General features: G+C 36.5%; 1 protein-coding gene across 1 annotated transcript in view; it reads right to left on the reverse strand.

The window, feature by feature from the left end:
• The window catches only part of stg (string), a 792,650-nt gene that overhangs the window by 256,951 nt on the left and 511,995 nt on the right, over positions 1-23,704 (reverse strand). The gene's annotated exons all lie outside the window — the stretch shown is intronic.

Consider the following 23,704-nt stretch of genomic DNA (forward strand, 5'->3'; position numbering starts at 1 on the left):
AATGTCGATAAAGGGCATTGTGCTACAAAAGTTGACCAGAAAAATATTCAAGCGTTCTGATGCAAAATTCCATCGTGTTGGGATCCATGGAGAACGACAATGCCTTTAGTTCGTTTGGGTCACTTCGTTTTATTTTTTTATAACGGTAAAAGTAGTGAAAATCTGGGTTTCTTATATTTTCAAATTTAAACGGGCATATCTTATTTTTTCCACAAAGGATTTCTTTTGATCCTTCTTCCTTTTAAAGGGGTGAATAATTTCTTTTGAATAAGCTATTATTGTTTTAAATTGGTTAACAAATCGCTAAGTTATAGTGGTTTAAGTCTGAAAAAGTCCAGAAACCTATAACTGAATTTCTCATAATTTTCAAAAATATAATGTTTTTTTGTTTTGTTCAATATTTATTTTGAAAATTTTGTTTTTTCAAAATAGTCTGGCTTAATCCCATTGTTGTTGTTTTAATATTTTAAAACAACTATTTTATTAGTGGAAAAGATTTGGCATTGTTCGCCAAGGGGTAAGGCAGGGTATACTATAGTTTCGATCCACGCCACTGGATCTCATCAGTTCCCTTGTTTCTTGTTTGTGGATATTCTCCACCGAAGTTATTTTTCAATAACTTCTTCAACAAGAAACTTTTTATACACATACATCAATCGTCAGCTCGAAGTATAAAGGTAAGCAAAGAAAAAAGTTCAATGAGAAGTTTTTCCTTGGCAACCTCATACAACTCCGACGAAAGTGTCTGCGAAAACAATTCAAACCTCTTCCACTTGTATGTGTCGTCGAATTTCGACAAATGCACACACCAAAAATACAACAACAATGGGATTAAGCCAGACTATTTTGAAAAAACAAAATTGCATTATTGACATTTTCCGAAAAGTTTGCACCTTCTCAAGACCAAAACTGCATGAAAAAGCGTTCCAATGCTTTTGCGATTTATTAGAGAGTTCTTAATTGCTGCCTTGGCAACAATTTTTGTCTTTGTGTTGGCTCGAAAATCTCAATGGTTTGGCTGTTATATGCCAAGATGTCAAAAAACGTAGATTAAAAAACTTAAAGTCAAAATCGGGAGGGTCGATTTTCATCGTAGACATAAGGTCCAGTAGACCCTTTTGCTCAGTTCAATCCCAGGAATCAGAAACGCGAAGTGCCCATTAAGGTTTTCAAATCGCCCCGGCCTAATATACATAGATACGATTCTCTGTCAACGGAATACCTCCAACCTCGTCAAAAAATGTCACTAAACATTTGAATTGTAAAAAATTTACATAATTTTAACAAATTGCAGAACCCTTTATATAACGCTTTATTTGCCTGAACAATATTACCATTTGACAGTTACATGCTGAGAAGTTATATCCTGTTAAGAAGTTCCAGTGCAACCATGTCAATGCCTGGTAAAAAAACTTCGTATAATTATCGTATTGTGTTAAACGTACCTTTTAACTCACATGCCATACTAAAAACTTTGTAAACCTCAGGTTTTTTGGTTTTCAGCGAGAAAAAAGAAATTAAATTATGGGCATCATCACCAAGAAGAACAGTTTGGAATTTTAACATACAACAAAGTTGTTGGTCATTAAAATGTAATTTACATGGCGTTTATATTAACACATCCCTGAAACATAACCAACAAAAAAACTGACGATCCTAAACAAAATACAATGAACATGCAATTCATTGATCAAAGGAATATGTGTTAAGGTCGGCATTTTTTATTTAATAAATGAAACAAATGTGGAAAAAAGTCAGACATGCAATTTGCAATACAATACAAAAAAAGAAAGGTTCCTTCAATAGCATAGCAACATAGTAAAGACAATGTGAAGGTTTAGATAAATGAGATTATTATTACTCTACAACATTACTCTGTCACCATAAAAAAGTGGTCAAATCCAAATCCTTGTTAAGCTCAAAAATTCCCATTAAATTCTTTGGTTACCGGCTTGTTCACGAAACTGAACCAACAAACCAGATCAGATTATTCAAAGTCATGGTCAAATTGTTAATTTAACACAAATATGTGTGTATTATGTGATGACGACGACAGCGGCGGTTGGTTCTTTCTGAGGTATCTCGCATGCATCTCACGAATACAAGCATAAAGTGTAAAGCATAAAAACAAACTTATCTTCATTTCATTCATTAAAAGAAAGGATATCAACCTCGGGCGAAAATGAAATGCCTGAGAATATTTTCATTTAAAATAAGCCTTCTTTTCGTAAAACGTTTTATTTTTTCTGTTCTTTGTTTAATGAGATTTTGCTGTCTCCATCGTTTTTATTGGCTCGTAAATACCTTTTTTCAGTTCGGTATTTTTTAGTTAGTTGCACAATTTCGTTCCATAAACCACTGGGGAGTTTTTATGACTGTGATTTTGGTTTATTCATTAGATCAGTTTAGTTTAGTGTTATTTTGCATGATAAGCTTTTTTTGCTTAAATTGCAAAAAACGGTTTGAGGGAAATTGCGATATGCCTTATTATACGAGGGCTGAACGATAACTACCTGGCCTATCATTGAAAACGCGAATATTTACCATCACAAACGGTTTTATTGTTTTCTTACGTAGTCTCCAGCATGATTTGTACACTTTTTCGAGCGCTCAAACCTATTGGCGAAGCACTTTTTCCACTCGGATTGTGACACCTCCAAAACATGGTTTTTGAACGCTTCAGACGACAAAATCGTTGACAACGCCTTTTTTCCGGATGTGCTGGAATCAAATGAAATCATTGGATCCCCAGACAGGGTTGTACGTCGGATGACCCATCAATTTCACGTTTTGTCAGGTCAAACAGACGCTGCTTTGAATCGATGTATTAGAGCTCGCATTGGCATAATGCAGAACGATTCGTCTTCTCTTGTTCGTTTTTCGAATTTCTCGGGAGACTTCAGGCAAACAAATTGTAGCGTAACACTGAGAAATAACCGTTCTACATTTCTCAAGCTGTATAGTCTCTACACGGTCAGTGTAGCCGAAGAAACAGGCGAATTTTTGCTTCGAAGTGCTTCTTACATGCACAACTTTCATTGGATTTGGCTCGTTTTCGAAGACCCAGACGGCCAATTCCTGATTTGTTTCGGGCTCCTAAGCATAGATCCTAGATTCATCGTCTATGACGATCTTATAAACGTCGTTCGAAGCATCGCGATCGATTTTATGCACAATTTCTTTGAAACAATCCACAATGGCCTTTTTTTGAGCGATTGTCCAATTTTACAGGATCTAATGAGAAAAATCCATTTTTGCGGCCAGGTGTTTATACAATATCAAATATTAGTTGTTGGAGGAAATGTCTAAAGGTGCCTCTATCGCACGGTATATACATAACTCGGCGATATCGCATTATCCGTTCACGCACGTCATATTTCTTTTCTGCCACAACGGAAGATTTTGGCGACCCTGACGACCTTCGTTTTTGGCGAGGGCCAGCCACGATTGAATTCATTAATTTCAAATTGTAAGATTTCAGTTCTATCCGCTTGCCCAAATCCAAATTGTACCAAATTGAGTACCGTTTAGTACTTTTCGAAAGTATAAGTGCGAATTTCCAATACTACCTCTGTCCTACACTCCAACAGTAAACTCAATTCAAAATTTCAAGATTCCAGCTCTACCCGTTCTTCCCCAAATCAAAATTGTACTAAATTTAGTACCATTTAGTATTTTTTGTACCCATAAGTACGAAAACTTCTTCAATTCTATACTCCAACAGTAATCTCAATTCCAAATTTCAAGATTTCAGCTCTATACGTTTACTCAAATACACATTTTACCGAATTTAGTACCATTTAGAACTTTTCGTAGCTCTATCTATTCACATAATATCAAATTGTACTAAATTTAGTACATTTTAGTACGTTTCGTACACTTATAGTTCGAGTTTTTAAAAACCGTTGGGTGTATATATCCTATATTCCATCAATGACGCTCATTCGAAATTTAAAAAAACCAAGCTCTACTGGTTAGCCAAATACAAATGGTATCATATTTAGTACTCTTCGTACCCTTCTAGTTCGAATTTCCAAAACCCCAGACTTATCGACCACCGTTGCCCCAAGACTAACCCCCACCCAAAAATTCAAGATTCTAGCCTAAGCTGTTTCGTCTGGGCGTTGATTATTAGTCGGTCAGCCACACAATTTACACCAAATTTAGTACATTTTAGTACTTTTCGCACGCTTCTAGGACGAATTTCCAAAAACCCAGCCTTATCGACAACCTTCGCCCCAAGACTAACCACCACCCAAAATTTCAGGATTCTAGCTTCAGCCGTTTCGTCTGGGCGTTGATTATTAGTCGGTCAGCCACACAATTTACACCATTTTTAGTACATGTTAGTACTTTTCGCACCATTCTAGGACGAATTTTCAAAAACCCAAATCAAAATTTCAAGATTCCAGGTTCAGCGGTTTCGTCTGGGCGTTGATTATTAGTCGGTCAGCCACACAAATTACACAATTTTTAGTACTTTTCACACCCTTCTAGGACGAATTTCCAAAAAGCCAGCCTTATCGACCACCTTCGCCCCAAGACTAACCACCACCCAAAATTTCAAGATTCTAGCTTCAGCCGTTTCGTCTGGGAGGTGTAGATCTTTCAGTCATCATCACCCAACTCTTTTACATATGTAATATAGATGTCCATATTTTGAAACACTACATTTTCTGACCTAATTTTGGTCGAAAAACTTCTACATCTAATTGTGGACAATTGTGTGGATTATTCCATTATAGTTCAGAATATTTTTTGGTCGAGGTTTTACTTTTTACGATTATCCGTATCACACCCAGCAAAATGTTCGATGCCAAAGATGTCATTCAATCATGGGTGAAAGCGATCTGGCATGCCATCTTTTTAGCATCTTCATCGATGAATTTTATATGAGCGTGAACCCCAAAAGATGCTATTAATTTTTGGATTCAAAGCATGTCATTTAAACCAATGCTTTGGCATGTCATTTTCACCAACCCTTTGCAATGACGTCATGATTTCGAGTCTCCGGCGTTGTAAATAATTAATCTTATATATTATAAAAATTTTATATAAATAAAAATACAAAATTCATATCTATTGGAATGGGTTCAAATGTTGATGAAAAGATCGGATCTTTCACGACTTCCTTTGCATGGATTCAAATGCTAATGAAAAGATCGGATCTTTTATGACTTCTTTTAAACCAATACAAAAGATGCCATGAAATCACGTCATCACAAAGAACCCCTTCCTTCAAATGTTGCTGGGATATTTATTTATTTTTTTACAATGGAAAAATTAGAAATGCGTGCTGTCATTAAATATTTACATAAAAAAGGTTTATCGGGACAAGAAATTCATAATGATACGGTGAATGTGTTAGGTGAAAGTGCTCCTTCATATGCAACAGTAAAAATTGGGTTGCTGAATTTAAACGTGGTCGTACAAGCATTGAAGATGAACCACGTAGTGGACGTCCAAAAACAGCAACATCAACAGAAATTGTAGCCAAAGTGCATGATATGGTATTAAATGATCGACGAATAAAAGTGCGTGAAATTGCTAATATCGAGTCGAGTCCATTTAATTTTGCATGAAGAACTACAGATGAAAAAGCTTTCTGCAAGATGGGTGCCGCATTTGTTAACAGTCGATCAAAAACGCATAAGAATGAACATTTCTCAAGCTTGTTTGGATCGTTTTAAGCGAAATAAAATGGATTTTAAGCGTCGTTTCATAACTGTTGATGAGACATGGATCCACCACTATACTCCAGAGACAAAAGAACAATCCAAACAATGGACTGAAGCTGGAGGAAGTGCCCCAAAGAAGGCAAAAACAATTCAATCGGCTGGTAAGGTTATGTCAACGGTTTTTTGGGACTTCAAAGGTATTTTATTGATTAACTATCTGCAAAAGGGTAAAACAATCAATTCAGAGTACTATGCAACCTTTTGGATCAATTTAATGTGCAAATTCGAGAAAAACGTCCTGGCTTACAACACAAAAAAAATAATTTTTCATCAAAACAACCCACTAGCGCACAAGAGTGTTTTAACAATGGCTAAAATGAACGAATTTAAGTACGAGTTGCTTGACCACCCACCTTATTCTCCTGATTTAGCTTCCAGTGATTTTAACTGGTTCCCAAATCTAAAAAAATTCCTTGCTGGCAAGCGTTTTTCCTCAAATGAAGATGCAATTACAGTTGTAAACCACTATTTTGAAGACCTTGAGGAAAACTATTTTAATGAAGGGATAGAATTGCTAAAAAAGCGTTGGACTTAGTGTATTGAAGTTTCAGGAGATTATATTGAAAAATAAAAATATTTTTGAAAAACTAACTATTCTCTTTCATTGATAGGCTAAGAAGTTTATGAACTGCCCTCGTACTCACCCTAAATCTACAAAATACAGATTCCAGCACTATCCCTACACCCTACAACAAATTGAGTACTATTAAATAGTTTTCGTATACTTACGGTACGTATATCGACGACATATTTCAACCCTACACTGACATTGATACAAAATAATAACAGAAATCGTAATTCCAAATCTCAAGATTCCAGCTGTATCCATTCGTGTAATTCCAACTTGTACCAAACATAGTACCATTTCGTATTCTTCGTACCCAGAAGTAAGATTTTCGAAAACTACCTCAGTCCTTCACTTTAACAGTAATTTTAATTCCGAGTTTCAGGACTCCAGCTCTATCCGTTAAACCAAATCCAAATTGAAGTACGAATTTTCCTTCCTCAATCCAACATGCCTACAATAATCAAAATTTCAAATTGCAGGATTCCAGCCCTATCACCCCAAATCCATATTGTACCATATTTAGTACCATTTAGTACTTATCTTACCCATAAGTATTAATTTCTAAACCTTCCTCAATCCTACACTCCACAATAACCTTAATTCAAAACTTCTGGATTCCAGCTCTATTCATTCACCCATATCCAAGCTGTACTAAATTTAATACCATTTAGTGCTTTCCGTATCCATAAGTACGAATTTTCCACACTACCTCAATCCTACACTTCAAAAGTAATCATAATTCCAAATTTCAGGATTCCAGCTATATCCGTTCACCCAAATACAAATTGTACCAAATTTAGTAGCATTTAGTTCTTCTCCTATCCATAAGTACAAATTTCTAAAACTTCCTCAATCCTGCAGTCGAACAGTAATCTCTATTCTATTCATTCACTCGAATCTAATTGTACCAAATTTAGTACCATTTAGTACTTCTCGTACGCATAAGTACGAACTTCCATATTTAGTACCCTTTCGTACCAAATTTGGTAATTTTCGTACACATAAGTACGAATTTCCGAAACTACTTCAATCCTACACTCCAACAGAATTCTCATGATTCCAGCTCTATCCGTTTACCTAAATCTCTATTGTACCAAATTTAGTACCATTTCGTACTTTTTGTATCCTAAGTTCGAATTTCCAAAAGTACTTTATTCCTACAATCCAAAAGTAATATCAATTCCAAATTTAAGGATTCCAGCTCTATCCGTTCACACAAATCCTAATTGTACTGCATTTAGTACCATTTAGTAATTTTCGTACACTGATAGTTTCCAAAAACCCTTTCCTCGTAGTCATTCTAAATTTGAGGAATCAAGCTTTATCCGTTCACCCAAATCCAAATTGTACCAAATTTAGTACTTTTAGCACCCATAAGCACGAATTTCCAAACTTATCTCAATCTTACACTCCAACAGTAATTTTAATTCCAAAATTGAAGATTCCAGCTCTTTTCGTTCACCCAAATCACCATCGTACCAAATTTAGTACCATTTCGTACTTTTTGTACCCTAAGTTCGAATTTCCAAAAGTACTTTATTCCTACAATCCAAAAGTAATCTCAATTCCAAATTTCAAGTTTCCAGCTCGATCCGTTCACCCAAATCCATATTGTACCACATTTAGTACTATTTAGTCATTTAGTCACATTTAGTACTAGTCCTAGATTCCTACAGTGATCCTAATTCCAAATGTCAGGATTCCAACTCTATCCGTTAGCCCAAATCCAAATTGTACCAAATTTAGTACCATTCAGAACTTTTCTTACAAATGAGTACGCATTTCCAAAACCATCTCCTTGTATCAACTCAACTTCTCAACCTTGATTCTCATTCCAAATTTTAAGCTTCTAGCTCTATTCGTTCAGATAATACCAAATGGTACCAAATTTTATACATTTTAGTACTTTTCGTACACTTATAGTTCGATTTTCCAAAAACACCTTTCACCTGGTACACCTTTCTAACTGTCCATCAGTGAATCTCATCCCAAATTTCAGAATTCTAGCTCTTAGCGTTTACCTAAGGGTACCATATTTAGTACCTTTTAGTACTTTTCGTACCGTTCTAGTTCGAATTTCCAAAAATCCCGCCTTATCTAACACCTTCGGACCAAGAGTGGCCCTCACCCAAAATATTAAGATTCTAGCTCCTATATTTTTCGGCAAGTTTATACTTGTTCACAAAATTCTGAAAAAAAAAACCCTCAATCAAGTATTGTGGCCGCTAGAGTGATTACAACAGACAGACGGACATGGCAAGATCGACTCTGAATTTTATCCTGATCAAGTCTCAGTTTCCAGCCGAATATCTGTCTTGTGCGGAAACTCTGATTTGATTGTAGGGTGAAGAATATCCGTTTTAGGACGATGCTATAAAAATAATGAAATAGTAGAAATAGTCTTGATTTAGAATAAATATATTTTATAAAAGTAATGACTAAAATATTTGGGTTTGCTTTATGTCACAGGCTGAGGGTATACAAAGCCAAAAGATACTTTTTTACTTGTTTGCGTTCATTTCAACTTCAATATTTTTGCCGCCAGAAAACAAACCCTACAATTCTCTACAATGTGTGTGGCTTTTTTCATCGATTATCCTCCATCTTGCCATCTTCATGCTTCAGGGGATTTTGTTTGGAGGGAGATGTTCCCTTGTATTTGTGTTGTTAAGTTGGCAACTTGGGGTTTTTGCATTCATCTCGTTTGTCCATTTCACATTTATGAGGATTGTAATTAAGCTTCAAATTGCCAATCTTGGCGTGTGGTAATGAAGCAATTTTGAGCAAGAAAAAAAGATATTTTGTAAGAAAACGAAATGATTTGGACAAGGATAAAGATAATATGAGGCACAGGTAATTACGTAGTGATTGTTATTTGGGAAATTATGATATGTATGTGGCCACCAAGATTTGTGTGTTCTGATGCCAAAGGGAGTCTACAAAGAGTATAGGATTTGAGGTACGGAATATACTACCTCACAAAAAAAAAAAACATTTTGTGGGCGTTAAACGTTGCTCAATTTGATACTTAAACTCAAGTGCAAAAAACCGAAAAGTGTCCTCCTTTATGTTGGACATGACGACAAAATAATTGTCACAGTTACACCCAAATCTGCCAATGACGTCAATTGCTCTTCTTCGTCTCCAAATCACTTAACATTGTGATTGCTGTATGTGAATATCATAAATTTAGCCAATATCTCTCCTCTACTTGTTGCTGCTGACAGTTTAGGTAGGAAGTCTTTTTTGTGAAATTGGAAAGAAAGATTTCCATAACCGCCACCTACTTAAGATAAGCCCAATACAAAATGCCTTGGCATGGGATAATTCATTTGGCAAAGCAACCAAGTGGGCGTTTTAACAGCACGGGTTTGGCTCAATTCTTATCGGTGGAATGCAAGCAATTGATACCTACATACATGTACATGTCGTGCCGGCACATGACGACAAGCGATGGTTTGGATCACTTACAATTGGCATAACAACAACATGAAGAAAATCTTTTGCATAAGCCAAGGGACACTTGGCAATGTGATTGAGAAAAGTGTGGGAACCGAAAGAAAAAATCTTTCAAAATTTTCTTATTCTGTTGCTCCTTTTTTTGTTTGGGAAAGGATACTTAGTAATGTGAAAAATAAACACAACAGGACATTGGAATCTGAGGACAACAAATACGATAGTGTTCATGACAATCAAACGGGCACAGGCAGGCAGGCAGTCAGTGCAATGACGTTGCACTGGATTTATGGTACACGCACACAAGTCAGACACAGGTTACGAACGTGATGAGCCTGCGCCAACAACAAACACGAGCTGTAATGCCATGTTGAGCCTCGAAAAAGTCATCGTAGTAGTAGTAGTGGAAGGGATTTTAAAGCAACACGTTGAGCCTAAAGTCATGCCGCCAAGTGCCAAATGGAGCAACAACAAAATATATCTCGTGCAGGCAAACGGCCAGCAGCATCTTTGTTAGAGTTACTCGTGGGAACAACGAAATATTTGTCTAACATTAATTGTTGTTTTCTTGATTTTCCAAAAAGAAAAACCGAATTCTTGACTTGCTCAAGTGCTCAACGTAGAAATCGTGGGAAAGTATCCTTTTTTTCCTGGCTGCTCATATCTTTACTGCCGTTTCATTAAATTTCTTTTAAAAATTCATCCCAGGGAGATACGAGAATGTAACTTGTTGAACGTGTTTCTTGTTCAAGTGTCTGCTGGTGACAGTTATTTTTCCCAAATATACTAAACAACAATACTAATAATGACAGTTTAAACAAAAGAATTATTAATTTCTTTGGTTTGACTAACAAAGGGGGGGATTCGGACTATTCAAGTATTTCATTCTATTGCTCAACGAACGAAAACGACATCATTAAGTCAATGAGAAATATATTCAGTTTTAGATGTGAAACAAAACTACGGAGTGTTGCTCTTTACAGAATTCCCAAGTTAAACGTGACACCTAATTCTTTGCAATTTAGAAACATTTCCAAGTGTTTATTCTTTGAGTGGCTAGTTTTAGAATATTCCTTCTAATATTGAGATCAAGGACAAAGTGGATGAAATCAAGGAGAATGTGACGTCTGACTTGACCCGACTTACTTACAAGGACCTGTGTTCTTTAAGCCACTAATCAGGAAAGACTCGCTACTCCAAGTACCAACAGGAATTTTGAAGTTATCCTTCATCACTAAAGCCTTCCATCGAAATGTCGTCAATGTCGCCATAGATGCGTATCGCGGTTCATACGATGCTCCGATTCTTAATAAATGTGACCATAGTTTTTTGAAGATGTTTTTCTTCAAACATCATAAAACCCCCCAACACAGATATAATAATTGTTCCAGAAACATCCTTGAAGGGACAAGGGAGACTTCTCTCATATCACCATCATATTAGCCCAATGATATGAACTGTTTATTGCGGAGTCCAGACCCAACCCAACATACACCAGTTTTAAAATCCTACAAATGTAAATCAATATTAAAGTAAATTCCCTTCAAAAAATATTCTTAGAGTGCAACAAAAAAATCAATTACAATTCATTTGTAACCCTCTCCTCTCCCCCCCATGACATTCCTTAAATGCAACGACCTCCCACATTATTTTACATTAATTAAAATCAATAATGAAGAAAAGACAACATGTTCACCAAAAAAACTATTGATTATTATATTTGTTAATGTTGTTGTTGCTATATTCTTATCTGCTATTTTAATATTAATACACAGCGACCGTTCGTTTCTTTAAACTTTATGATCACTTAATTTTGTGAGAAAATAAATTAACATCCCCACCAACCATGCGCGCCGCGTTCCATCCCATGGGAGTAGCTGCCACAACATTAACTGTCCATCCAACACCAGAATGTTGTATACAACTCATTAAAACAACACAACAACGTTCAATAATTGATAATAAAACTAATAATAAATGATGAAGAAGAAGATGACAACGGCTACGATGATATGGACGTCGATATTGAGCATCCATTCCATACCGTACCCATGCAATGAAGAGTCAGTCAACTGAGCTCAACATTATCTTGTTGAGCCATGCAAGAGCCGCAGACCACATATGCGAAGCAGCAAATCTGGGTAATGGCTTAGGTTGTTGGTGATGTTGGCAGCAAACTACAAACAGCGATAAAGCATCCAACAGAATATTGAGCCAAGCAGCCAGGCAGCCACTCATGGACGGACATTAGTCACATAAACATTTTATACTGGTTTAGTTGAATGCCACAGATTTATCGCAAAACAGAATTCACTAACACAGGCTCAAGTCATATCTACAATTTACACTAGGCGACAAAATTGACAAAACTTTGAGGGAATACTTTCAATTGCCAAGAGTCTTGAAATATTCTGAACTTATATGCAATAATTAATTTTCTTTCTGTTACAAAAGTACCAAAGCCCAATTTTAGGTGGGGAAGTTTTTTTGACCACAGGGAACCCAAATACTTAATTTTAGCTAATTCGGATGGCCTCTATATTTGTCCAATAAGCCGCCGAACTAAGAAAAGATTTCAATTCCTCTCTATGTGTTGATTTATTTCTCCAATTCGGAATACCACGTTTTTCGATCCCGTCTTCCACTTGTTTGCTCCATTGAAGCCTTAGCCTTCCAGTTCAGCGTATGCAGTCACGCGGCTTGTATTTACACACCTTTTTAGAGGGTTTTCCATCGCTCATTCTAATGACATTTGTCTCAACACGTTTAACTATACTGATGTCGTGTTTAGCAGACACAGCTCGTAGTTCATCCGACGCCGATATTCACCGTCAACGCAGATTGTTCCGTAGATCTTTAAAAGAATTTTTCTCTCAAACACAGCCTTATCGGCTTGCGCAAGTACCCAGGCTTCGGAACCACACATCAGAACGGGTAGTATCAGTGTTTTTAGAGCCTTATTTTTGTTTGACGAGATGTGGCTTTGTCTTACACTGCTTACTTAAGCCAAAGTAGCAAATGTTGGCCAATATAATTCTTCTTTCTATATCACAGCTGATGTTGTTTGTTGTGTTTGCGTAGGTGCCGAGGTAGACGAAGTCTTTCACTACCTCTAAATTATAGGAACCAACTTCCACAGTTGGTCCGAGCTCAATGGACGCATTGCTCGTCGATACCATCAACTTGGTCTTCTCGCCGTTGATCGCCAGACCCACTTTAGCAGATTCTCCTTCGACCTCCATAAAGGTATCGGTTACTTCTTTTACTGATCGTCCCATGATGTCTATATTAAACACGTGCAATGGTATAACTGTTTGTATCAACAAAACAGATATATCATATACATAACAGATATAATATGATATAAATGTAGGAATGAGTGTAACAGTTATGATATTGTTTGGGTTGTGTATACTCACAATAACATAACTGTTAGAAACAGTTCTGTGTTGTATATGAATGAGTGAGAACTTTATTTGTTTTTTCGTTCTCAAGTATCTGTTGTACAACAGATATTTTTCAAATACTACATATACCAACAGATACTATAGGTGTAACAGGCTTGTGTGAATAACTTCTAAGCTAAATTTCATAAAAAATAACATTTTTGAACATTTTTATTATTTAGGGGATAAATAAATATTAAAGACATGAACTGTTATAACTGAACGCATAAATTCGAATGTTTTTTCTGGGTTCAGTGAGTGGAATGTACGAGGGCTACAAGAAAAGTTTCCGACCTAATAATGAAAACGCGAATATGTATCAAAAATAGTTTTATTATATTCCAAATATTTATTGCAAATAGTTTTGTTATATTGAAGCGTTTTTTGTGGTGATTTCAAAACTAGGTTTAAATTTAAAATACCTTCAAACCAATTTATTTCCCGCAGGCAAGTGTTAGCTTGTTACATTTTTAAATTGTTGTGTTACTGATTAAAAAGAGAGGGAGATAGAGAGAGTAACATATTTGCTTTCCTATAGTTAGTTTAAACAAATACTTACATATTATATGTTCCTACAACATCCCGGAAGGGAGAAGGCATACTTCACGCAGAGAAAAATTTTTCGCTTTTGTTGGAACAAAAATATATGTTTTGGTTCCAAAAATGTATTTGTTTTGTTCAAACATTGTAATCCAAATCCAAAAATACCATCTTTTGTTCCAAACATAGAAAACAAAAACAACTTTCGAATTTCCGCAATATTGTTAAAATCGTTAACAATACCGATTGTAGGAACTATCATAATCTAATTTTGTTTACAAAAAGTATTGTCAATACAGAAAACGAGCCCAGAAATTTTTGATTTGAGTGCATATACTTCTCATATACACTTTTCGCATAACTTGGATATAAATGTCGCGTATAATATTGCAATCATTGATGAACACATTGCTGCATTGGCTGACAACAAAGACAAACAAATAGCCACAAGAACCCACCACAACATAAGGAATAATTAAACACCAACAAACATGAAAAGGAAAGAAGAATGAAACAAAACAGAAACAAATAAAAACAAGAGTCTCACAAGTACATACACACAAAAACAAAGGTAAAGGCAGCATGTCATACAAACACACCACAACTCACCAAAATTGTTTTTTCAACACGGCATCGAATAGCGAGAGAAGAGAAACAAATTTTCGAAGAAAAGAGAGAAATATTGTTCAGTTGACACAAACTATTTTTGGATTTACAATACTACATGAGGAATCCAACAATATGTTAACAATACATATTTTGCTCTTGGAATATTGTTGGATCAAACATATTTTTTTCTGTGCGTGTTCTTCCATATCAATGAGTGCACAGCGATTCATATTGGCACAATGATATGGGACCTACTTTTATCGCCGAGTCCGAACGGAGTATCTTACGACACAACTTGTAAATAAGTTTTCATGGCTAAAATACTCAGGCCACCACCGCCGAAAATGTTGTTGTTCTGGTCGGGGATTGACCTTAAGAGAATAATACCTTCAAAAGCAATTAAAACGACGCGTCACTTTGTAAGGTAGGGGTTGTTCCAAGCTGAATAGACCTAAAATACATTTACCGAAGTATTATCCACCTACTTAGTTCGGACATTAAAGTCATTTCCACATAAGTACAGTCATGGGGCTATATCGGTATAGAAGCAGGCTGATAAAGAACATATACACTTTATATGATCTTAAATTATTATTTCGTGGAGTTACAAACAGAATGACAAACATAATAACAAATTAAACGATTTTGTTATTCCTAATGGTTTTCATAATGCAGAATTTGTTATTGGTCCATGGAATGATTCTGAAGAAATTCGAAATTCACATTTTTGATTTGGTTTGTAGTACTCGGTCCAGTAGCACCATGTCTAACCAAATTTTCTATCCTGACTTTCGGGTCAAATAAGTTATAGGTGCTTTATATGTTCACATCATTATTATGTGACTTTTAGGAACGCGATATCTTATAGAGAATTTTACGGTCGTTGTCTTTTGCTTTAGTCACTTTTTGGTAAGGCTCACAGTTTTTGAGATATATAAAAAAAATCCAAAAATATGACCTATGTATGACCATGAGTAAGTTTCTTTGCACGCATGGGATCAACAGAGATTTTTAGGACCTAATTTGTAATGACAAATCCTACATTTCCACCAAAATTCAGCTCTGTGGAAATTTTTCTATTTCAATTCCTATTTTGTTTGGGCTACATACAATAAATACTTATTGTATCACACCAATATCCATTTATATCAGTTTGTACAAGCCAGATATAAACAAATATGTTCCTTTTTTCTGTCTATACCAACTCATATCATACCTGTTTTGAAAAAGTATCAGTATCAACTTGTAACTGAAACTACATTCTACATATCCATACACACTCAATGTTGAAAAATGTCGGAACTGATATATTCAGTTGTATCCATGCAGGTGTTTAGTCTATATCATCAGCATAAGCAAGTAAAATGTGGCTACTGGTGTAGATTGTGCGACTTCTTTTGACGTTTGCCTCTTGTATAACCTTTTCCAGCATGATGTTGAAGAAATCACACGAAAGGCTGTCTCCTTGCCTGAAACTTCTTTTGGTACAAAACTCTTCGGAGAGGTTCTTTCCTATTTTAAGTGAGGATCTCGTGTCAGTTAAAATCATTTTACAAAGCCGAATGAGCTTTGCGGGGATACCAAATTGGAATACCTTGGAACGTAGCGGGCTGTCGAAGGCTGCTTTATAATCGACAAAAAGGTGGTAGGTGTCGATCTGCATCTATTGGGATTTGCAGCAGGGTAAATATCAGGTCAATGGTGGACTTTCCAGGTCTAAAGCCGCATTGGTATGGCCCAATTATCTCGTTGACCATAGGCTTTAGTCGTTCGCACAATATCCCTGACACGATCTTGAATGCAAGAGGGAGTAGACTTATGCCCCTATAGTTAGAGCATACAGTCTTATCGCCATTCTTGTGGACGGGGCACAGGGTACTCAGGTCCCAAACATCGGGTACTCGTTCTCCCTGCCAGATGGTGCTAACTAGCTGATGAATACACCTTATCGGCGTGTCGTCTCCGGTTTTAAACAGCTCGGCCGGTAAGCCATCGCACACTGGTCCCAACCTGCGACAAAAATCGAAAAATCGATATCAGCAAATCACTGCGACAATTCAGCAAATTGTCTCTAAACATATCATATTTTAATATTCCAGCACTGTTTTTGTAATTTATAACGGTATGTAACAAAACAAAACAGAAGAAGTTGACATTTACGTATGATCTCTTAAAAACGTCTGTAAGGCTGTGACTTCTTACAAGGCAATTAACTTAAAATTGAAAGGATAAAATTATTTTTTTCGAAATGGAAATTTTAGTACAAGATTTTCTAATTACTTTTACACAACATTTGTACACATAAATCGCATAAAAAGAACTGGAAATCACATTTTTATAATACTTTTTTTGTGAAGTTTTTTTTTCCTAGTCCTAAAAATTGAAGTTAAGTTTTACTAACTTCGCCGCCCTTCGCCACTCTCCAAATTTTTTGAAGAATGTTCGAAATAGTGTCAAGTTTACCAAAATTTCGGTTCCAGCTGCATATATTTGCATTTCCGTGTGTGACATTAAAAATACTGACGATACCTCTGGTCGTTTCAATTAATGTGCCGTATAACTGTATTTTCAGTTTCTTCTTTGTTTTGTGTTTTAATTGCTGGTTTTGGTTTTTTCTTTACAGATTTAGACATTTTTCTTTTGGGATCTACTTATGAGTGTATTTTTTTACATTTGCATATTTTTGATATATGTATGTATGATGCTACATATAATATGAACAAGTAAAAAAAGTATCAGTCAGCTTAGCTGACAGAGATATACCCTCAGCCTGTGTATATTGAAACAATTAGAGGGTTTTAAAAATTGTGGATGTATGAACCGACAAAAATGTTGATTAGTATTAAAGATCAAAAGTTTTGCGGAGGAGATACTTAAAGGATCGACATTGACCATTATGGAAGTGGATCTCCAGCCACTACATATGGCACCATAGGGGGTTTTTACACCCTTCGGGCTGTTAGCTCAAGAAGTATGGACATGCCCCTGAAAAAAATTTTACCACCGTAATTGAGGTAGCGAATGCAAGTTGCTTCAACAAAAATCAACGTGATTCGATTGCAGGTCTTAAAGTGAATTTATCCGAAATTTTGTGTGGGAGGTACCAGATGGAGTGGACAAATATAGTCCATATTTGAACCTGATCTATATCTGGTAGATATATTAAGATGTGTAACGTATGGACCAATTCGGCCACTCCCTTCAAGAGTTACCGTACTAACAATTTTTCCGAAAATTTTTTAATTTTTGTGGGGGAGGCACCTGAAAGAGTGGACCGATATGGCTTATCTTCGAACTTAATTTATGTTTGGACAAAATATTACTAAGGCTAAATTTTGGATCGAATCGGCAGATCCGTTCGAGGGTTATCTTGCGCTCCAACCACCTCACACGGTGTCATAGGGTTATTTTGCAACTTTGGGGCTATTTTCTCAGGAAGTGTGGACTTGCCCCTGATGAAACTTGTACCGTCGTATAGGGGGCAGTGAATACAAGCTTCTAAAACAAAAATCATGGCTTATCTTCGAACTTAATTTATGTTTGGACAAAATATTACTAAGGCCAAATTTTGGATCGAATCGGCAGATCCGTTCGAGGGTTATCTTGCGCTCCAACCACCTCACACGGTGTCATAGGGTTATTTTGCAACTTTAGGGCTATTTTCTCAGGAAGTGTGGACTTGCCCCTGATGAAACTTGTACCCTCGTATAGGGGGCAGTGAATACAAGCTTCTAAAACAAAAATCAAAGCGATTCGAGAGCAGGTCCTAAACTGAACTTATCCCAAATTTTGTGTGGGAGGTACCGGAAAGAGTGGACCGATTGAGTCCATATTGGAAACTCATCTAAGCCTGGTAGACATTTCACGATTTGCAAAGTATGGACCATATCGGTTACTCCCTTCAACAGCTACCGTACGTACAAATTTTCCGAACATTTTCGAACTTTTGTGGGGAAGGTGCCGGAAGGAGTGGACCGATATGACCCATCTTCGAACTTAAACTAAGTTTGGGCAAAATATTACGAAAGCCAAAATTTGAACCAAATCGGTTCATCCGTTCGAGAGTTATCGTGCGCTCCAGCCAGCAGGACAGACAGACAGACAGACAGACAGACGGACGGACATTGCTCAATCGACTCCAAATTGTCTGAAACACATTTCGTCCAAACATACTTGGGGTCTAAAACCATTATTTCGATGAGGCACATTTTCATCGTATCAAAGTGTATATGGGCAAAACTGCCAATTATTTCATATTCCATTTCCAAAAAATTGAATTTTTTCTTTTCGCGCTACATTAACGATTTTTGGTACATAGGTTAAGAAAAAATTCCCCAGTACAAATCCGCTCGCGAGCAAATTTTTGGTTGTTGCGGACAAATGTTATCGCGGTTTTACTTCTGCTTTTAAGAAAAAAAATATTATAAACACGCTAATTATTTTATTGAGCACAATTGTCACTAAAAAGTTATCACGAAGTGACGTCATTAAGTAGATTGCATAATACTTGTAAAATGTTTCTCAGCATTCGCGGAATTTACAAAAAATTGACAAAATTTTAAATGTAATCCGAATTTTTTGAAAATATAGCACCATATACCCGTCAAAAATTACAAAAAAGTAACAGTTTCAAATAAAGACTTCACGGGGAATCAAATGAGACCAAACTTATAATCATCAGGATAGTATTTAGGATATTATAGCCAAAATAAGCACATATTTGTGTTACAAAAAACTAATTTTGGTTTGGAATAATAGTTTTCACACGCATTCTAGAGTCGAAAATATTGGAAAAATTCTATAAGAGTACTTCTTTTATTTTTCTTGGAATTCCCAAGAAAATGGGTAGATTTTGTTTTATCTACATTCACATAGAAGGTTTCCCATTGAGGAAAGTTATCGGGTTGTTGAAATAAATCATTAGACTTCTTAAACGGAAACAGAGTTCAAATAAACCGCTTTAACTTATATGCATTATTAAAATATGTGTAAATCGCGTAATTATCAAAATCGTTTTGTCCGCATGTGATTTTCATGTACAGCAGGACCCTATCTTTTAATTTGTATATATTTTTCGAAATATAAATTGGACGCTAAGATGTAGCATCGGCTGCATCTTAGCATTAAAAAACCTATAAAACATGGCTAATTTTCCCAAAGTTCATACAATTTCGTTCCGCATCCGGTTTTAGTGTCACCATGAAAATCTGCATCGATATATACCTATTTCAAGGCAATCAGTCAAGAACCGTGGATGTAGCATCACACACTATTTTTGGGATAAAATGAATGTAGTTCCCTTACCAGTGAAGTTTTTAAATCTTTGTTTCCGCAAAAAGGAAGATCCTGCACTAGTTTTTTCATAGCAGTGCAAGCTGCCGACAGAATACGCGATAAAATGCGCGATATTTTCAAAAACAATATTAGGTGATTTTCCTACCTTGGAATTTCTCGTATCTCGCGTTTTAGTAGATGGAATTTCACGAGTATTGATTTATTAGATCCGCAACGTAAAAATCAAAAATTTGCAATCAAGTACGAGTAAATTGAATGCCAATTGTTAAAATTAGGCCCGAAAAATATGATTTTTAGAAATTTGTTCACACAAAATTTTCGTATTTGGATACAGATTTCTCTGAAGCTGTGCAGGCTACATTCACGACACATATATCAAATAAATCAGAATCGTGAGTTCTTCATTCCTATATATGATTTTTTGAAAAACCTGTTTGCGGAACGAAATTATAAGAAAATTTCAAAAAACACTTAAAATCTGGCTTCAAAATGTCAGCATCATTTAATGGTAGACGCAGATCAAATTTTGAGAAGTTATACACTAGTGAGATGATCCTTATTTAGTTGCCTTCTACTTTTACTTTAACGGGAAAATCGTAAAAAGTGTGGTTTACTCACAAATCGAGAGAAAACAAAAAAAGACACGTTGGCTTCAACCCATTTTTACCCATTTTTTAACATAAATATAGCCACAGCTTCCACGCAAATCAACTTTGAAACCCAATATTTTTTGCCAAGTCTAAAAACATTTAATTTTATCCAAAAGCATTTAAATTGTACAATATACAACCACTATTCGCGAGTTATAAAGGGGTAAACCTTGGCTTCAACGATGTTAAATTTTCAATAATATTGCCCATATACCCTCCTTAGCCTAAAGGCTGAGGGTATAAACAAGTAAAAAAAGTATCAGTCAGCTTAGCTGACAGAGATATACCCTCAGCCTGTGTATATTGAAACAATTAGAGGGTTTTAAAAATTGTGGATGTATGAACCGACAAAAATGTTGATTAGTATTAAAGATCAAAAGTTTTGCGGAGGAGATACTTAAAGGATCGACATTGACCATTATGGAAGTGGATCTCCAGCCACTACATATGGCACCATAGGGGGTTTTTACACCCTTCGGGCTGTTAGCTCAAGAAGTATGGACATGCCCCTGAAAAAAATTTTACCACCGTAATTGAGGTAGCGAATGCAAGTTGCTTCAACAAAAATCAACGTGATTCGATTGCAGGTCTTAAAGTGAATTTATCCGAAATTTTGTGTGGGAGGTACCAGATGGAGTGGACAAATATAGTCCATATTTGAACCTGATCTATATCTGGTAGATATATTAAGATGTGTAACGTATGGACCAATTCGGCCACTCCCTTCAAGAGTTACCGTACTAACAATTTTTCCGAAAATTTTTTAATTTTTGTGGGGGAGGCACCTGAAGGAGTGGACCGATATGGCTTATCTTCGAACTTAATTTATGTTTGGACAAAATATTACTAAGGCTAAATTTTGGATCGAATCGGCAGATCCGTTCGAGGGTTATCTTGCGCTCCAACCACCTCACACGGTGTCATAGGGTTATTTTGCAACTTTAGGGCTATTTTCTCAGGAAGTGTGGACTTGCCCCTGATGAAACTTGTACCCTCGTATAGGGGGCAGTGAATACAAGCTTCTAAAACAAAAATCAAAGCGATTCGAGAGCAGGTCCTAAACTGAACTTATCCCAAATTTTGTGTGGGAGGTACCGGAAAGAGTGGACCGATTGAGTCCATATTGGAAACTCATCTAAGCCTGGTAGACATTTCACGATTTGCAAAGTATGGACCATATCGGTTACTCCCTTCAACAGCTACCGTACGTACAAATTTTCCGAACATTTTCGAACTTTTGTGGGGAAGGTGCCGGAAGGAGTGGACCGATATGACCCATCTTCGAACTTAAACTAAGTTTGGGCAAAATATTACGAAAGCCAAAATTTGAACCAAATCGGTTCATCCGTTCGAGAGTTATCGTGCGCTCCAGCCAGCAGGACAGACAGACAGACAGACAGACGGACGGACATTGCTCAATCGACTCCAAATTGTCTGAAACACATTTCGTCCAAACATACTTGGGGTCTAAAACCATTATTTCGATGAGGCACATTTTCATCGTATCAAAGTGTATATACCCTCCTTAGCCTAAAGGCTGAGGGTATAAAAACAAGTAAAAATGTAAAGTTCGGTCGCACCGAACTTTATTATATCCCCTACCATGAAATATTCTGAGCTCAAATGGAATAATTTGTTTGTTTCCTTTTCTGTCCACGATACCAGTCAGAGACGTTTTTTTTCGAACCGAAAATGTAGATAAAACTTCAAAATAACTGAAATAGGGAGGTACCGTAATATGAGGGCTATACCGAAACCTGGACCTAAGACCACAATTTTTGGCGCAGAAGGTTTTTGATCATTGAGAACTCCAAATGGCAAATTCATGGCAGTCATTTACGGCCGAAAATGTAGATAGAAGCTTCAAAATACCTGAAATCGGGGGGTACTGCTACATGGGGGCTATAGGAAAAACTGTATCCATATTGATGATTTCTTGGCTAAAGTATTTTGTACTTATTTTAAGCATATACTGAAAAAATCAGATTGATCCGACGATTATAAATATTTTTGTCGCACCTTCCCATACAAGTGGGACCACTGTGCATCGGCTCCTGCTGCCTTATTATTCTTCAGCCGATTTATTGCTGTCTTTACCTCATCTTGGCTGGGCGGAATACGTTCAATACCATCGTCTCGGATTGGATTTGTGGTATCTTCGTCCGCTGCTATTGGATACCAAAAGTTTTGAAAAATTTTCTTTCCATATCCTGAGCACATTATCTGTATCTGTATTGTTGTAGCATATGATGCTGAGTTGACAGCCGCTGGCTGAAACACTTTTGGTATCGGGTCAAACCTGTATGAAAGAATCCGCTGCCGTGGGTTCCTAGATCAGGCATGATCAAAAAGAGAACGGAGAAAATGTGAATGTATTCAAAATATTGGCAACTTATAACAGTGTGTTAGTAAGTTTGTATTCAGGCAAGCTATAAAACAATAACAAATCGAAACATTTGTTCTCTTTTGTACGCTCGCTGTGCATTCGGGTCGTGTGCGTGTAAATTGCCGAAAATCATCGACACCGCCGTGCCAAATGTGACTTGTCCTAGATGGAGGTCTCTGGTATCCAAGTATGAATTTTGCGACTGTTTGTGTGGAGTGGGCAATTCTTTGCTACTGTGCCGACAAGTTTTCGGGAAGAGGAGTACTTTGATTAAGTAATTGGACCAACTGAGTGGAATATGCTGTGGCCATCTTCTGTGATTGCATCCTACCGGTGTCCAACTTTCGTGTTGTGTCTGATCATACTTTATTAGCTACGTTTAATCGGTTATGTACCTTTGCTATGTTGGTATGATTGATTCTCGAAACGATCGTACATCCAACAAGCTCGATGAATGTCTTCCACCTATCACAATCTGAACAATTTGATTTCTTGTTTTTGGTATGCAGACAGTCAGGTGCCCTAATCGAGATGCGTATATTTTTGCCGCTGCCAAGTCTATCAGCCTCATTCTATTGTCAGATGTTTCACGTCGAAAATTGAATTTCCCGACTATTGGGCCAATGAAATTCTGCTTTCTAATTTTGTCATTAAAATCCCCTAGAATAATGTTAATGTCATGGGCAGGACAACGGTCACCTGCATCTTAAAGCGCTCTTTAAATATGCTTATCTTTGGTCTGTTCGTCCTTGTCTTCAGAAGGGGCATGAGCGCAAATAAATCATATGTTGAAGAATTTTGTTTTTATCCGTATTGCAGCAAGTCTTTCATTGAAGCTGGTGACCAGATGTTTCAGCCTCCGACCAACTACAAATCCGCAACCAAACTCATGGTTTGTGGCATGGCACCTATATTACAGTGCTTCACCTTTAGGTATTGTTGTGAGGCCATTCCCAATCCATCGCATTTCCTATATGGCAGAAATATCGGCCTTGTATTTTTCAAGTACATCTGCT

This window comes from Musca autumnalis, unplaced genomic scaffold (assembly GCF_047663935.1).
Source record: "Musca autumnalis isolate F117 unplaced genomic scaffold, ASM4766393v1 scaffold_1, whole genome shotgun sequence".
NCBI lineage: Eukaryota > Metazoa > Arthropoda > Insecta > Diptera > Muscidae > Musca > Musca autumnalis.